At 45.4% G+C, this 14,685-nt stretch overlaps 1 protein-coding gene across 1 annotated transcript in view; it reads left to right on the top strand.

Moving 5' to 3' along the window:
- The window catches only part of prex2 (phosphatidylinositol-3,4,5-trisphosphate-dependent Rac exchange factor 2), a 910,511-nt gene that overhangs the window by 357,043 nt on the left and 538,783 nt on the right, over positions 1-14,685 (top strand). The gene's annotated exons all lie outside the window — the stretch shown is intronic.

Genomic DNA, 14,685 nt, shown 5'->3' with positions numbered 1-14,685 from the left:
CGACTGGCTCTGGGCACTGAATAGAAATCACAGAGGAAAGTGGTAGAGTGGCACACTGGTGCTGCAGAGTCATGTGATGGCTACCACTAATTTTCTGGGGGGAAAGCTGAGCCAGTTTTAAACATACTTGCAGGTACAGGTGGTCAGCTGAAGAGTGTGGAAAAATAGGACTTGACCAAGGACAAATTATTGAAGAAAAGTGGAGTCACAAAATTACTTTGATATATAGAAGCAAAATTCAATACAGTTTTACTCTCGTGACTGGAACCAGGCCAACGCTGAGTTACGTGGGAATATCGAAGTTCAATATATCAGGAGTGCCTGATCTTTCAGCAATAATGTTGGTTTAATCTTGCCTCAAGTATTTGTTAGAAACATTTTACTTTATTACTGCAAATTTTACGATGCTGACCTCTTTTTCTTATTTTATTTAGCATTTTTGATTTGAATATTTTTCTCACATTGTAGCAGTTGCTATATTATTCAAAATTACAAAAATAACAAGCTTAAAAATGCTGAAAGAAGAACACTATTTGTTGATCAATTCAGTAACATGAATTTTTCCTTATAATATGGGAATTCACTGTAAGTGTGTTTGAAAGCAAAGCAATTTGATACTCATTATCCAGTCTTCAAAAAACATCTTGTTCTTGTTTAAGGGAATAAATCCTTCATGATGTTTGCGCACACGACTATTAATGAACAGGGTAACAACCTGTTTTGGTTCATTTTGGTTTCACTTCCATTTCGTTTGTTGCATCCCATGCGTCATGCATGTTATTCTGTTCTTATGAAGGTTATCTATTTGGCTGTATCTTTTGTGCTGTGCAAATGTTTATCTACGGCAATTTAAATTTTCATAATATACAGGGTAGCTTTTTTCCTTAATACATGAAAATTGGTTTCATTGCTATTTCTGTATATGTTTCAGCAAACAAAAATTCTCTGACTTCAAGTATTGGTACTTGTAGTGGTAAGTACATGGGAACATTAGGCCTAACAAAGCTTTCCCTTTTTTGATTGAAAAATATAGTTTTACTGGGCTCAAATTTGGCTCACCCCTTTTTTCGGCGCACTCACCAAAGATGCACCAACATTGTGGGCTGAAAACGGTGCCTAAAAATTCTCCCCCGATTCTGGCCACTGTGTTGCCTCTCCCGGGGCTTGGCATGGCATGGCCAGTTGATTGTGGGGCGGAGCTAGGGCCCTGTGCCAGAAACAGTGCCGGCAGCTCTGCACATGCGCGTTGGAGTGTGTGCGAATGCGCAGTAGCTTCTGCCCCCAGCCTCTATGTGCGTGCTGCAGCATGGGACCCAATGTCGTCCCACCCCTATCCCGGGCCAAGTGGTCTCCCGCACAGGCCGGCCCATTGTCTTCCCGAGCTAGAAGGCCACAACAAACAGGTTGGTGCGGGGCCCAAGCCAGGGCCAGCGGGGAGAGTTTTGATCTGGAGGGGTGAGGGGGTGGGCGCTGGGGGAAGAGTTTTGATCGGGGTGGGGGGGAGGGTGGGGGGGAAGAGTTTTGATCTGGGGGGGAGAGTTTTGATCGGGGTTGGTGGGGGGGGCAGTTTTGATCCCGGGAGTGGGGGGTGGGCGGTGGGAGGATAACTGTAGCCAGTAATTTTAATGAGCTTACTCAAGACTTGCCTTAACCCTGTTGATGAAAATACTTTCCTAACCAAGTTAATAGAAAATATTTTCAAATACATCAGTTCTTTAACATTAGATTTTGTGGAATAATTTTGCTTGAATTTTCAAAATATTTAAAAGCATAAAACAAACAGTAAATTTCCTGGCTATATGGGGTAAAATATTTCTATGATGGTGGGTGAGCTTAGACGGCTGGGAGAACATAAGAACATAAGAATTACGAGCAGGAGGTACTTCTATTTTTAATTTAGATATTTTGAAAAAATTATGTAAATATATTTTGCCTCTACTTTTATTTTTGTAGTTTAAGCTTCCATGAATGCTTCTGTTGTATAGTAAATTAACTTTGCTAAATTTGTCATATGATGTCCTGTATAGCTGTTTGATCCTATTCACATTCTTTAGTCAAGTCATGAAGTTCTGCTGGCCTCCGATGTACCTACCTGCGCTGATTTCTTAACTCTCCGCAAGGGTTTTCTGTGCGGTCACAAGTGGCCACATACGCTGGCCTAAGTTAGTTTGGAGTAACTATTAGCTGTCCAAAGTGACCTAAATGGCCAAAACGGGCATAGGTGGCTGGTAATGCCACCTTTTGAAAAAAACTAAACTAAACTAAAAAAATCGTAACTAACTCACTTACACTGGCGCAACCAGAATGTGCAAAATGGGGATTTTTAAGATACTCCAGAAAAATTAAGCTGCTCCAAAAAAAACGGAGCAACTCCTGGGCAATCTTGAGCCCACTATGTTAGCAAAAAAAACTAAGTATTGGCCTGCTCCTTCCTTTGATAATTCTTGGGATCTCTGTTATTACCCTTTCACCTTTCCATTGAGGCAGCAACTTACATTTGTAAAGTGCCTTTAATGTAGAAAAATGTCTCAAAACGCGTCACAGAGGCGTGAGGATAACTTACGCATAGCCATAGATAGGATGATTAGGAGTATTTTAAATGAGGTGAGGGAGGAAGAGAAGCTGGTAGGGTTTAAGTAGGAAATTCTGGAGAGTGGAATCTAGGCTACGAACGCCATGGCCGCCAATGAAGGGATGAAGGATGGGATTCAAAGGAATTTGGAGTTAAAGGAATGGAGACTTCTGGTGGGGGTGAGGGGAGGGGTAAGAGGGAGGGACGATGTTATAGGGTTGGAGGAGGTGACAGAGATAGGGAAACCATGTAGGCATTTAAACGCAAGAACAGAAATGTTTATGAGACCAGGAGTAAATGTAGGTTAATAAAGATCGAGTGATGGGTGAGAAAGACTAGGTGCAGAGCTGAGCTGGAGTTTATGGAGGGTGGAGGATGGGAGTTCAGCATAGATACTGTGGGACTAATCTAGTCCAGAGGTGTGATAGGCCTATTTGAGGGTTGCAGTGACAGATTCAAAATGCTAAGACATCAGTGAATACATCCAGTGAAGGCCCTCAAAATTATATTTCAGTGTTCTATTAAGAGTGGATATGTACCAGAGTACTTGTGAGTGTTTTCAGAAAGTGAGAATGAGCTAACCCAGGTGATTATAGGCTGGTTAGTTTAATGTTCTGTGGTAGGGCAAATTTTTGAATCTTTAATTAAAGAAGTATATTACTAAATATCTATAAGAAGAGAAAATAATTAGGAGCAGCCAACACAGATTGCAGAAAGGTAGCTATCCTTGACCAACATCAAGAGCTCTTTGAGGAGGCTCCATCACCAAGACTGCCGACTTCCACCTCTGTAATATCACCCGATATTGCCCCTGCCTCAGCTCATTCTCCGCTGAAACCCTCAACCATGTCTTTGTTACCTCTAGACTTCAAATCCCTTCACTGTCTCGCCGCTCCCTTTTTCTGTAACCTCCTCCAGTTCTACAACCCTCCGAGATCACTGTACTCCTCCAATGCTGGTCTTTTGCGTGTTCCTGATTTTAATCGCTTCACCATTGGCAGCCGTGCCTTCAGCTGCCTATGCCCTTAGCTGTGGAATTTGCTCCCTGAACCTCTCCACCTCTCTACCTGTCACTTCTTCTTTAAGACTCTCCTTAAAATCTACCTCTTTGACCAAGCTTTTGGTCATCTGTCCTAATATCTCCTTATGTGGTTTGGCATCAAACTTTCTTTGCTAATGCTCCTGTGAAGAGCCTTGGGACATTTTACTACGTTAAAGGCAAATTGTTGGTGACAGATATGATGAATGGGGGAAATGCAGTGGTTCATAAGACATCAAAAGCTGCACCTCAATTGGATAAAAAAAGCTAATGCAATACTGGATTTTATGCTAAGAAGTATAGACTATAACATGAGCTTTCATAAATACTTTGAAAACGTACCACACAGGAGACATTTGGAGAAGATTAAGGGGTATAGAATTATGTGCGGAGGGGGAAACAAATTGGATTGAAAAAGAGTTAGACTGGGGGAAGCAGTAGAGGTTGAGGGCAATTTCTCAGCATGGTTGGAGTGAGTAGAGGTGTCCAACATAGTTCTTTTCCAAGACTGTTTCTGTTCACTGCCTACATTAATGATTTGGATATGGTGCTAGAGGGAGAGTTGTTCAAACTTGCAGAGATACTAAAACAAGAGGCATAGTAAATAATGATGAGTGGCAAATGAAATAAAAAGGGATATTGATAAGATAGTATGGAGTCGAAATTGGCCCCCGCCCAAAACGGGGTGCACGCACCCTGTTTCAATGGTTTTTACCACAACTGTGGTTGAGGTCGCCTCTTCAGTGAAATTCAGTTCTCTGTTTTTTTTAAAATTCGGATTAAATACATGGGGTTAGAAATTCAGCGCTGCCCGAAACGGGTCGTACCTACCGCTTCTGATGTGTTTTCACCGTCGCTGTGGATGAAGTGGCCTTCTGTGTGAAATTCAGCTCTTTGGCAATTTTTTTGCAGCGGGCAGAAAGTCGGTCATAGAGAGGGCGGAAGTATGGCGGTGAGCACTCTAGAGGGGCGGAGTGGAGGTAGGACAGAGTCTCCACCGCTGTCAGTCATCAGCTTCATTCACCTTCACTTAAAGGGGAGAGCCTTTGCCATTTTAAAACTTCGGTCCACTGGGCCACCAGGGAGGGTTTCGGCCGGGACAGCAGCCTGGCACCCAAGGGGGGTGCCAGGCTGCCTGTTGGTGGCCCGGCTGAACCCGGGGGGCATAATTGTCGGCCCGATCTGACAGTCGGCTGACAAAAAAAAAACATAGCGGCCGCCGCAGTACTCCTTCCCCTTGTATGAGTGGCGCACAGCCATGTCACACACACTTCCAACACAGTGCACCGACAGAAAAAGCTGTCGGGGCACCGTGCGGCGGGACGAAGATTTTCCAGGTGAATTTAGATGGAGGGGCGGGAGATTGGCGGTGTGTGCTTTGATTACGCACTTACGAGAGGTTGGCAGCAGCGGGGTGGAAGTGGGACCGCCGGAAAAACTACCGAGGTGAATTTCGCTGGCAGCGGCCATTGGACTCCAAATCGGTAAGAGGCCTTTTCAGGAGGCTGAATTTCGGCCCCCATGGAATCTACAGCACAGAAACAAGCTATTCAGCCGAACTCATCTACGATAGTGTTTATACGCCACACAAACCTTCTCCCACTCTAATTATCACATCCCACCATGCTCCCATATCCCTCTATTCCCTTCTCCTTCATGTATGCAACAAGCCTCCTCTTAAATACATCCATACTATCTGCTTCAACCACTCCTTCTGGCAGTGAGTTCCACATTCTCACCACTCTCTATGTAAAGAAATTTCTCCTAAATTCTTTATTGAAGCTGCTAGTATATATTTTCTATTTAAGTGGAAATAGTTTCTCCACATACACGGCAGTGAACCCCCTTATAATTTTAAAGACCTCGATCAAGTTTCCTCTTAGTCCTTTCCAGAAAAAAGAACCCCAGCCTGCTCAATCTATCCTGATAGTTGCATCCTCTTAATTTTGATGAGATCCTTGTAAATATTTTTTGTACTTTCTCCAATGCATCAATATCCTTTTTGTAATAAGGACATCAAAACAGCACACAAATTGCAAGTGTGATCTAACCAAGGTTCTATGTAAATTTAACATTACCTCCCTGCTTTTGAATTCCATTTCTCCAGAAATGACGCCAGTACTTTGTTTTCACTCTTTTTGGCCTTATCAACTTGTGTTGCTACTTTTAACGATTGACCTATGTGTATTCCCAGATCTCCTTGCTCCTCGACAGCATTTAGTTTTTTTACCTTCCAAGGAATGAGGCGTCACTTCACACGCGGCGATATTGAATTTAATTTGCCATTATGTCTTCCTGGCCGCGAAATCTGGCAGTAATTTTGGCTGTTTCCTGTAAACAAAAATGGCGTCCGCCTCGCTTCTGCCCACTTCCGGCATGGCCCGCGCTGTTCGGTATCTCGGTATGGGCGGATGGGCGGTACGTGCGTGTGGCAGCAGTGTGTAATGTAAGCAGATCCTGACACTAACGACGCAGGACCTGCCATTTTCGACATTGCCGCTCCATTCAACACCCTCTTCTAAACATGCACAGCTGAACATGCATTCAGCTGCACGAGGAATCCCCCCACCAATTCTATTTAAAGGGACACGTCACATAAGTTGATTATTGATTTTGTACTGGCTCTTGCAGCATTTTGCACTGGGTTGCTGGAAGAGATTTAATAAGTTGGTAATGTGTGCAGCGAGTGCTGCTGGACTTTGAGAAGGCATTGGCTGCTACTGAAAGGCCTCTGAGAACACCACTTGCTCCTTGTCATGGGGGCTCTAGTTGCAGTCCCACTTGCACTGCAGTATGATAGGGAGATGGAGCAGAGGCAGCAAAGACGAGCTGCTTGCAGAGGGAGGAGGTGGGGCAGGAAGCCTCTCAGCTGGAGGCCTCATTTATCTCGGGTCTTCAGGGAGCACTTCTCCGACCTGCACCTAAACCAGGAGCAGTGTGTTTGGCGATACCGCTTCAACAAGGAGCTGGTCACAGAACTCTGCCACCTCTTGGAACCAGACCTGGAGCCTCAGAACAGGATGACGACGGTACTGTCAATGGCCCTCAAGGTCGCCGTGGTCCTGAATTCTTTCACCAGCAGATCCTTCCAGGCTGGAACAGATGACATCGTAAACATCATGCATCTCGCCGCCCATCGCTGTATCCGGGAGGTGTCAGAGGCGCTCTGCACACTAGGAGGGAAGACCCCATTGTCTTCTCTCGAAACAGAGAAAAGCAGGAGGAGCTTGCATGTGCCTTTGCCAGGATATCGGGCTTCTCCATGGTGTAGGGTGCCATCGACTGTACACACGTGACTTTGTGGATGCCTTACCTCAATGGTGAGATGTTCTATAACCGCAAAGGGCACCAACAGCACCTCATGATGGTGAATGTCTGCTATCCTGGCAGAAGTCATGATGCCTTCATTCTGCGCCAGTCTGCTGTGCAGCAATCTTCCAGCCACCACGTCTAACCTGAGGGTGGCTGTTCAGCGACAAGGGCTGTCCATTCTACACCTGGCTGATGACTTCCCTCTGCAACCCCACTCTTGGCCAGCACTCATATAATAAGAGCTATGCTGCCACGAGGAATGTCATCGAGCAGACCATCAGGGAGCTCAAACAACAGTTCCGCTGCCTTGACGGCTCAGGAGGAACCGTCAAGTACTCGCCTGAGCAGTTGTCCCAATTTGTGGTGGTCTGCTGCATCCTCTACAACTTGGCCATACAGCGTGCACAGCCCTTGCTACCACGGGTTCCACGACCACGAGCGCATCATCAGATTCTGCTTCCCCCGAATGAAACTCCAGATCCCCGTTGCTCAAGATTTCCTCACATAAGAACATAAGAACATAAGAATTAGGAACAGGAGTAGGCCATCTAGCCCCTCGAGCCTGCTCCGCCATTCAATAAGATCATGGCTGATCTGGTCGTGGACTCAGCTCCACTTACCCGCCCTCTCCCCGTAACCCTTAATTCCCTTATTGGTTAAAAATCTATCTATCTTTGACTTGAAAACATTCAATGAGCCAGCCTCAACTGCTTCCTTGGGCAGAGAATTCCACAGATTCACAACCCTCTGGGAGAAGAAATTCTTTCTCAACTCGGTTTTAAATTGGCTCCTCCGTATTTTGAGGCTGTGCCCCCTAGTTCTAGTCTCCCCCACCAATGGAAACAACCTCTCTGCCTCTATCTTGTCTATCCCTTTCATGATTTTAAATGTTTCTATAAGATCACCCCTCATCCTTCTGAACTCCAAGGAGTAAAGACCCAGTCTACTCAATCTATCATCATAAGTTAACCCCCTCATTTCTCGAATCAGCCTAGTGAATCGTCTCTGTACCCCTTCCAAAGCTAGTATATCCTTCCTTAAGTAAGGTGACCAAAACTGCACGCAGTACTCCAGGTGCGGCCTTACCAATACCTTATACAGTTGCAGCAACACCTCCCTGCTTTTGTACTCCATCCCTTTCGCAATGAAGGCCAACATTCCATTTGCCTTCCTGATTACCTGCTGCACCTGCAAACTAACCTTTTGGGATTCATGCACAAGGACCCCCAGGTCCCTCTGCACCACAGCATGTTGTAATTTCTCCCCATTCAAATAATATTCCCTTTTACTGTTTTTTTTCCCAAGGTGGATGACCTCACACTTTGCGACATTGTATTCCATCTGCCAAACCTTAGCCCATTCGCTTAACCTATCCAAATCTCCTTGTAGCCTCTCCGAGTCCTCTACACAACCCGCTTTCCCACTAATCTTTGTGTCATCTGCAAATTTTGTTGCACTACACTCTGTTTCCTCCTCTAGGTCATCTATGTATATTGTAAACAGTTGTGGTCCCAGCACTGATCCCTGTGGCACACCACTAACCACTGATTTCCAACCGGAAAAGGACCCATTTATCCCGACTCTCTGCTTTCTGTTCGCCAGCCAATTCTCTATCCATGCTAATACATTTCCCCTGACTCCGGGTACCTTTATCTTCTGCAGTAACCTTTTGTGTGGCACCTTATCAAATGCCTTTTGGATATCTAAATACACCACATCCATCGGTACACCTCTATCCACCATGCTCGTTATATCCTCAAAGAATTCCAGTAAGTTAGTTAAACATGATTTCCCTTTCATGAATCCATGCTGCATCTGGTTGATTGCACTATTCCTATCCAGATGTCCCGCTATTTCTTCCTTAATGATAGTTTCAAGCATTTTCCCCACTACAGATGGTAAACTAACCGGCCTATAGTTACCTGCCTTTTGCCTGCCCCCTTTTTTAAACAGCTGCTCTCCAATCCGCTGGTACCTCCCCAGAGTCCAGAAAATGTTGGTAGATTATAACAAATGCATCTGCTATAACTTCCGCCATCTCTTTTAATACCCTGGGATGCATTTCATCAGGACCAGGGGACTTGTCTACCTTCAGTCCCATTAGTCTGTCCAGCACTACCTCCCTAGTGATAGTGATCATCTCAAGGTCCTCCCTTCCCACATTCCTATGACCAGCAATTTTTGGCATGGTTTTTGTGTCTTCCACTGTGAAGACGGAAGCAAAATAATTGTTTAAGGTCTCAGCCATTTCCACATTTCCCATTATTAAATCCCCCTTTTCATCTTCTAACGGACCAACATTTACTTTAGTCACTCTTTTCCGCTTTATATATCTGTAAAAGCTTTTGCTATCTGTTTTTATGTTTTGCGCAAGTTTACCTTCGTAATCTATCTTCCCTTTCTTTATTGCTTTTTTAGTCATTCTTTGCTGTTGCTTAAAATCTTCCCAATCCTCTAGTTGCCCACTAACCTTGGCCACCTTATACGCATTGGTCTTTGATTTGATACTTTCCTTTATTTCCTTGGTTATCCACGGCTGGTTATCTCTTCTCTTGCCGCCCTTCTTTTTCACTGGAATATATTTTTGTTGCGAATTATGAAAGAGCTCCTGAAAAGTCCTCCACTGTTCCTCAATTGTGCCACCGTTTAGTCCTTGTTTCCAGTCTACTTTAGCCAACTCTGCCCTCATCCCACTGTAGTCCCCTTTGTTTAAGCATAGTACTCTCGTTTCTGACACAACTTCCTCATCCTCAATCTGTATTACAAATTCAACCATATTGTGATCACTCATTCCGAGAGGATCTTTTACGAGGAGATCGTTTATTTTTCCTGTCTTGTTACATAGGACCAGATCCAAAATGGCTTGCTCCCTTGTAGGCTCTGTTACATACTGTTCGAAGAAACAATCCCGTATGCATTCTATGAATTCCTCCTCCAGGCTACCCCTTGCGATTTGATTTGACCACTCGATATGTACGTTAAAATCCCCCATAACTACTGCCGTTCCTTTTTCACATGCCTCCATTATTCCCTTGATTATTGCCCGCCCCACCCTGAAGTTATTATTTGGGAGCCTATAAACTACGCCGACCAGTGACTTTTTCCCCTTACTATCTCTAATCTCCACCCACAATGATTCAACATTTTGTTCATTGGAGCCAATATCATCCCCCGCAACTGTCCTGATATCATCCCTTATTAACAGAGTTACCCCACCTTCCTTCCCTTCCTGCCTATCTTTCCGAATCGTCAGATACCCCTGTACGTTTAATTCCCAGTCCTGGCCACCTTGCAACCATGTCTCTGTAATGGCCACTAAATCATACCCATTTGTAATGATTTGTGCCGCCAACTCATTTACTTCATTTCTAATGCTGCGTGCATTTAGGTAGAGTGTTTTCATCCTAGTTTTTAAACCATGATTTTTAGTTTTTACCCCTCCTCCAGCCCTTTTATATTCAGTGGTCCTTTTTGTTTCTTGCCTTTGGTTTCTCTGCCCTCCACTTTTACTCATCTCTTTTCTGTCTTTTGTTTTTGTCTCCTTTTTGTTTCCCTCTGTCTCCCTGTATTGGTTCCCATCCCCCTGCACAACTTTAGTTTAACTCCTCACCAACAGCACTAGCAAACACTCCCCCTCGGACATTGGTTCCGTTCCTGCCCAAGTGCAGACCGTCCGGTTTGTACTGGTCCCACCTCCCCCAGAACATGTTCCAATGCCCCACGAATTTGAATCCCTCCCTGCTGCACCACTGCTCAAGCCACGTATTCATCTGTGCTATCCTGCGATTCCTACTCTGACTAGCACGTGGCACTGGTGGCAATCCCGAGATTACTACTTTTGAGGTCCTACTTTTTAATTTAACTCCTAGCTCCTTAAATTCTTCTCGTAGGACCTTATCCCTTTTTTTACCTATGTCGTTGGTACCAATGTGCACCACGACAACTGGCTGTTCTCCCTCCCTTTTCAGAATGTCCTGCACTCGCTTGGAGACATCCTTGACCCTTGCACCAGGGAGGCAACATACCATCCTGGACTCTCGATTGCGGCCGCAGAAACGCCTATCTATTCCCCTTATGATTGAATCCCCTATCACTATCGCTCTCCCACTCTTTTTTATGCCTCACTCACTCACCTTACCATCTGTCTGTCATGGAACATCACACTGTCCTCTTGGCCACCACAAATCAAACTTTCCAAACCACATTTATAAATCATTCAATCCAATACTAAGTAACAAAGTCAACTAATCACCCTTGTGCATTCTCTTAGTGCCTCTCTTCCGTGTGCCTTTGCCTGTCCTAGTGCTCCTAAGAAGTGCTACCCCAGTGGCTGCAGCATGGTCTGCTGCTGATGTTCAGTGGGGGAGACTGCAGATGGCCTTGCAGGATGACCTCGAGCTGCTCTGGGCCGAGAAGGCCCACCGTTATACTGCGCCATCTTGGCATGGACAACAACAATCTGGACTAGCTGAATGACAAGCAACAGCAAAGGCACTGGCAGTGTGGCATTGGTGGAAGTATGAATGCTGTCATCCTGAGAGAGGGCAGCAGGTTCATGCTCCACGGAGCCACTGCCACTCCCTCAGGGCAGTGCCTCAGCAATCCTAATAATCTGTTTGAGTACAGATTGCTGGACTGCTGTGACATCCTGCAAGCCCCTTTACACACTGGTAAACACAGCCACGGTGGCAGCAGTCTGAGCTTGTCTGGAAGCACTCAGATGTTGGGTCGCTTCTGCTTGTGCTGCAATGGAAGCTGAGACATCGCCCATCAGACCTGCGTCATAGTTGGGTGCATAAGTGCTCTAATGGATTTGCCATCACTTCCATCCCAGAAATCATAAGATCCAAGCCTTGTGCAAGGTTGGAGCTTGACTCTTCCATGCTCCTTGACAATGACAACAGGCTCTCCAGCAGGCCTGCCAATGCACCTGCGTGCATGTCCATCACCCTTCTTCTGAAGGTCGCACCATCAAAGTTCTTATCTGAATCCTCTGCAGCAGAACCTGAGTGCGACCTCGCCCTCCAGGGAGTTGGCACGTGTGCTACCCTTTTACCCTGCCCTTGCTGCAGGCCACTCGTGCTCAGTGACTCACCACCTGCTGTTCCTGCCACTCTACTGCCAGTTTCTGTTTCTGAGCTGGTGCCTTCGAGTGTGAGATTGCGTGATGGTATCTCTTCTCCATCACTCTCCTCTTGCTTTTTCTGCAGTGGCTGGGAAACTTGGAGTTCTTGGGTATCTGAAAGGAGAAAGGCAAAAGGGTAGGGGTTTGGGGAGGGGAGGGGGAAATAGCAAGATATGTATGCTTATACCATCAGCAGCTTGTAAGTGAGAAGAGATTGTGGGATGAGGAGGAAGTGGGATGTGAGAAGGAGGATTAGATATGAGCATATCATCATCTTCAGTGGTTTCAGCCTCGCCGATCGCCATGGCCTCAGTGATGGCCTCTCCAATAATGTCAAGCACCGTCTCCTCCAGCTGGGTCAGGATATGCAGACTTGCCCCTCCCCTGCTGCTGCTGTCTGTGGTTGTGAGCCACCTTGCCCTGCAAGAGAGAGGAAAGTGTGTCAGTGAGTGTAGTACAATGTGTTTGGGTGATGTGCCTGTCTTGGTTGAATATCTAGCAGAATTTGCAAGGTGTGAGATATGGGAAGTGTGTGAGGGTGAGTTGAAACTATGAATGTTAATTATGAGTCGTGATTGCTGGAGATTGTTAGTAGGTGAGTGATGGGGTCAGAAACATAGAAACATGGAAATAAGTGCAGGAGTAGGCCATTTGGCCCTTTGAGCCTGCACCACCATTCAATAAGATCATTGCTGATCATTCACCTCAGTACCCCTTTCGTGCTTTCTCTCCATACCCCTTGATCCCTTTAGCTGTAAGGGCCATATCTAACTCCCTCTTGAATATATCCAATGAACTAGCATCAACAACTCTCTGCGGTAAGGAATTCCACGGATTAACAACTCTATGAGTGAAGAAGTTTCTCCTCATCTCAGTCCTAAATGGCTTACCCCTTATCCTTAGACTATGTCCCCTGGTTCTGGACTTCCCCAACATCGGGAACATTCTTCCTGCATCTAACCTGTCCAGTCCTGTCAGACTTTTATATGTTTCTATGAGATCCCCTCTCATCCTTCTAAACTCCAGTGAATACAGGCCCAGTCGATCCAGTCTCTCCTCATATGTCAGTCCTGCCATCCCGGGAATCAGTCTGGTGAACCTTCGCTGCACTCCCTCAATAGCAAGAACGTCCTTCCTCTGATTAGGAGACCAAAACTGAACACAATATTTCAGGTGAGGCCTCACTTAGGCCCTGTACAACTGCAGTAAGACCTCCCTGCTCCTATACTCAAATCCCCTAGCTATGAAGGCCAACATACCATTTGCCTGCTGTATCTGCATGCCCACTTTCAATGACTGATGTATCATGACGCCCAGGTCTCGTTGCACCTCCCCTTTTCCTAATCTGCCACCATTCAGATAATATTCTGCCTTCGTGTTTTTGCCACCAAAGTGGATAATCTCACATTTATCCACATTATACTGCATCTGCCACGCATTTGCCCACTCACCTAACCTGTCCAAGTCACCTGCAGCCTTTTAGCGTCCTCCTCACAGCTCACACAGCCACCCAGCTTAGTGTCATCTGCAAACTTGGAGATATTACACTCAATTCCCTCATCCAATTATTAATGTATATTGTAAATAGCTGGGGTCCCAGCACTGAGCCCTGAGGCACCCCACTAGTCACTGCCTGCCATTCTGAAAAGGACCCATTTATCGCTACTCTCTGCTTCCTGTCTGCCAACCAATTTTCTATCCACATATGTACTTTAATTTTGCACACCAATCTCTTGTGTGGGACCTTGTCAAAAGCCTTTTGAAAGTCCAAATACACCACATCCACTGGTTCTCCCTTGTCCACTCTGTTAGTTACATCCTCAAAAAATTCTAGAAGATTTGTCAAGCTGGATTTCCCTTTCATAAATCCATGGTGACTTGAACCAATCCCATCACTGCTTTCCAAATATGCTGCTATTTCATCTTTATTAATTGATTCCAACATTTTCCCCACTCCTGATGTCAGGCTAACCGGTCTATAATTACATGCTTTCTTTCTCCCTCCCTTTTTAAAAAGTGGTGTTACATTAGCTACCCTCCAGTCCATAGGAACTGATCAAGAGTCGATAGACTGTTGGAAAATGATCACCAATGCGTCCACTATTTCGAGGGCTACTTCCTTAAGTGCTCTGGGATGCAGACTATCAGGCCCTGGGGATTTATCGGCCTTCAATCCCATCAATTTCCCTAACACAATTTCCCGTCTAATAAGGATTTCCTTCAGTTCCTCCTTCTCACTAGACCCTCGGTCCCCTAGTATTTCTGGAAGGTTATTTGTGTCTTCCTTTGTGAAGACAGAACCAAAGTATTTTTTTAACTGGTCCGCCATTTCTTTGTTCCCCATTATAATTCACTGAATCTGACTGCAAGGGACCTACGTTTGTTTTCACTAATCTTTTTCTCTTCACATATCGATAGAAGCTTTTGCAGTCAGTTTTTATGTTCCCAGCAAGCTTCCTCTCATACTCTATTTTCCCCCTCCAAATTAAACCCTGGTTGTCCTCCTCTGCTGTATTACAAAATTCTCCCAGTCCTCAGGTTTGCTGTTTTTTCTGGCCAATTTATATGCCTCTTCCTTGGATTTAACACTATCTTTAATTTCCCTTGTTAGCCACGGTTGAGCCACCTTCCCCGTTT

Source organism: Pristiophorus japonicus, chromosome 1, assembly GCF_044704955.1.
Source record: "Pristiophorus japonicus isolate sPriJap1 chromosome 1, sPriJap1.hap1, whole genome shotgun sequence".
In the NCBI taxonomy this organism is placed as follows: domain Eukaryota; kingdom Metazoa; phylum Chordata; class Chondrichthyes; family Pristiophoridae; genus Pristiophorus; species Pristiophorus japonicus.
This window is presented reverse-complemented; position numbering and strand designations above follow the sequence as displayed.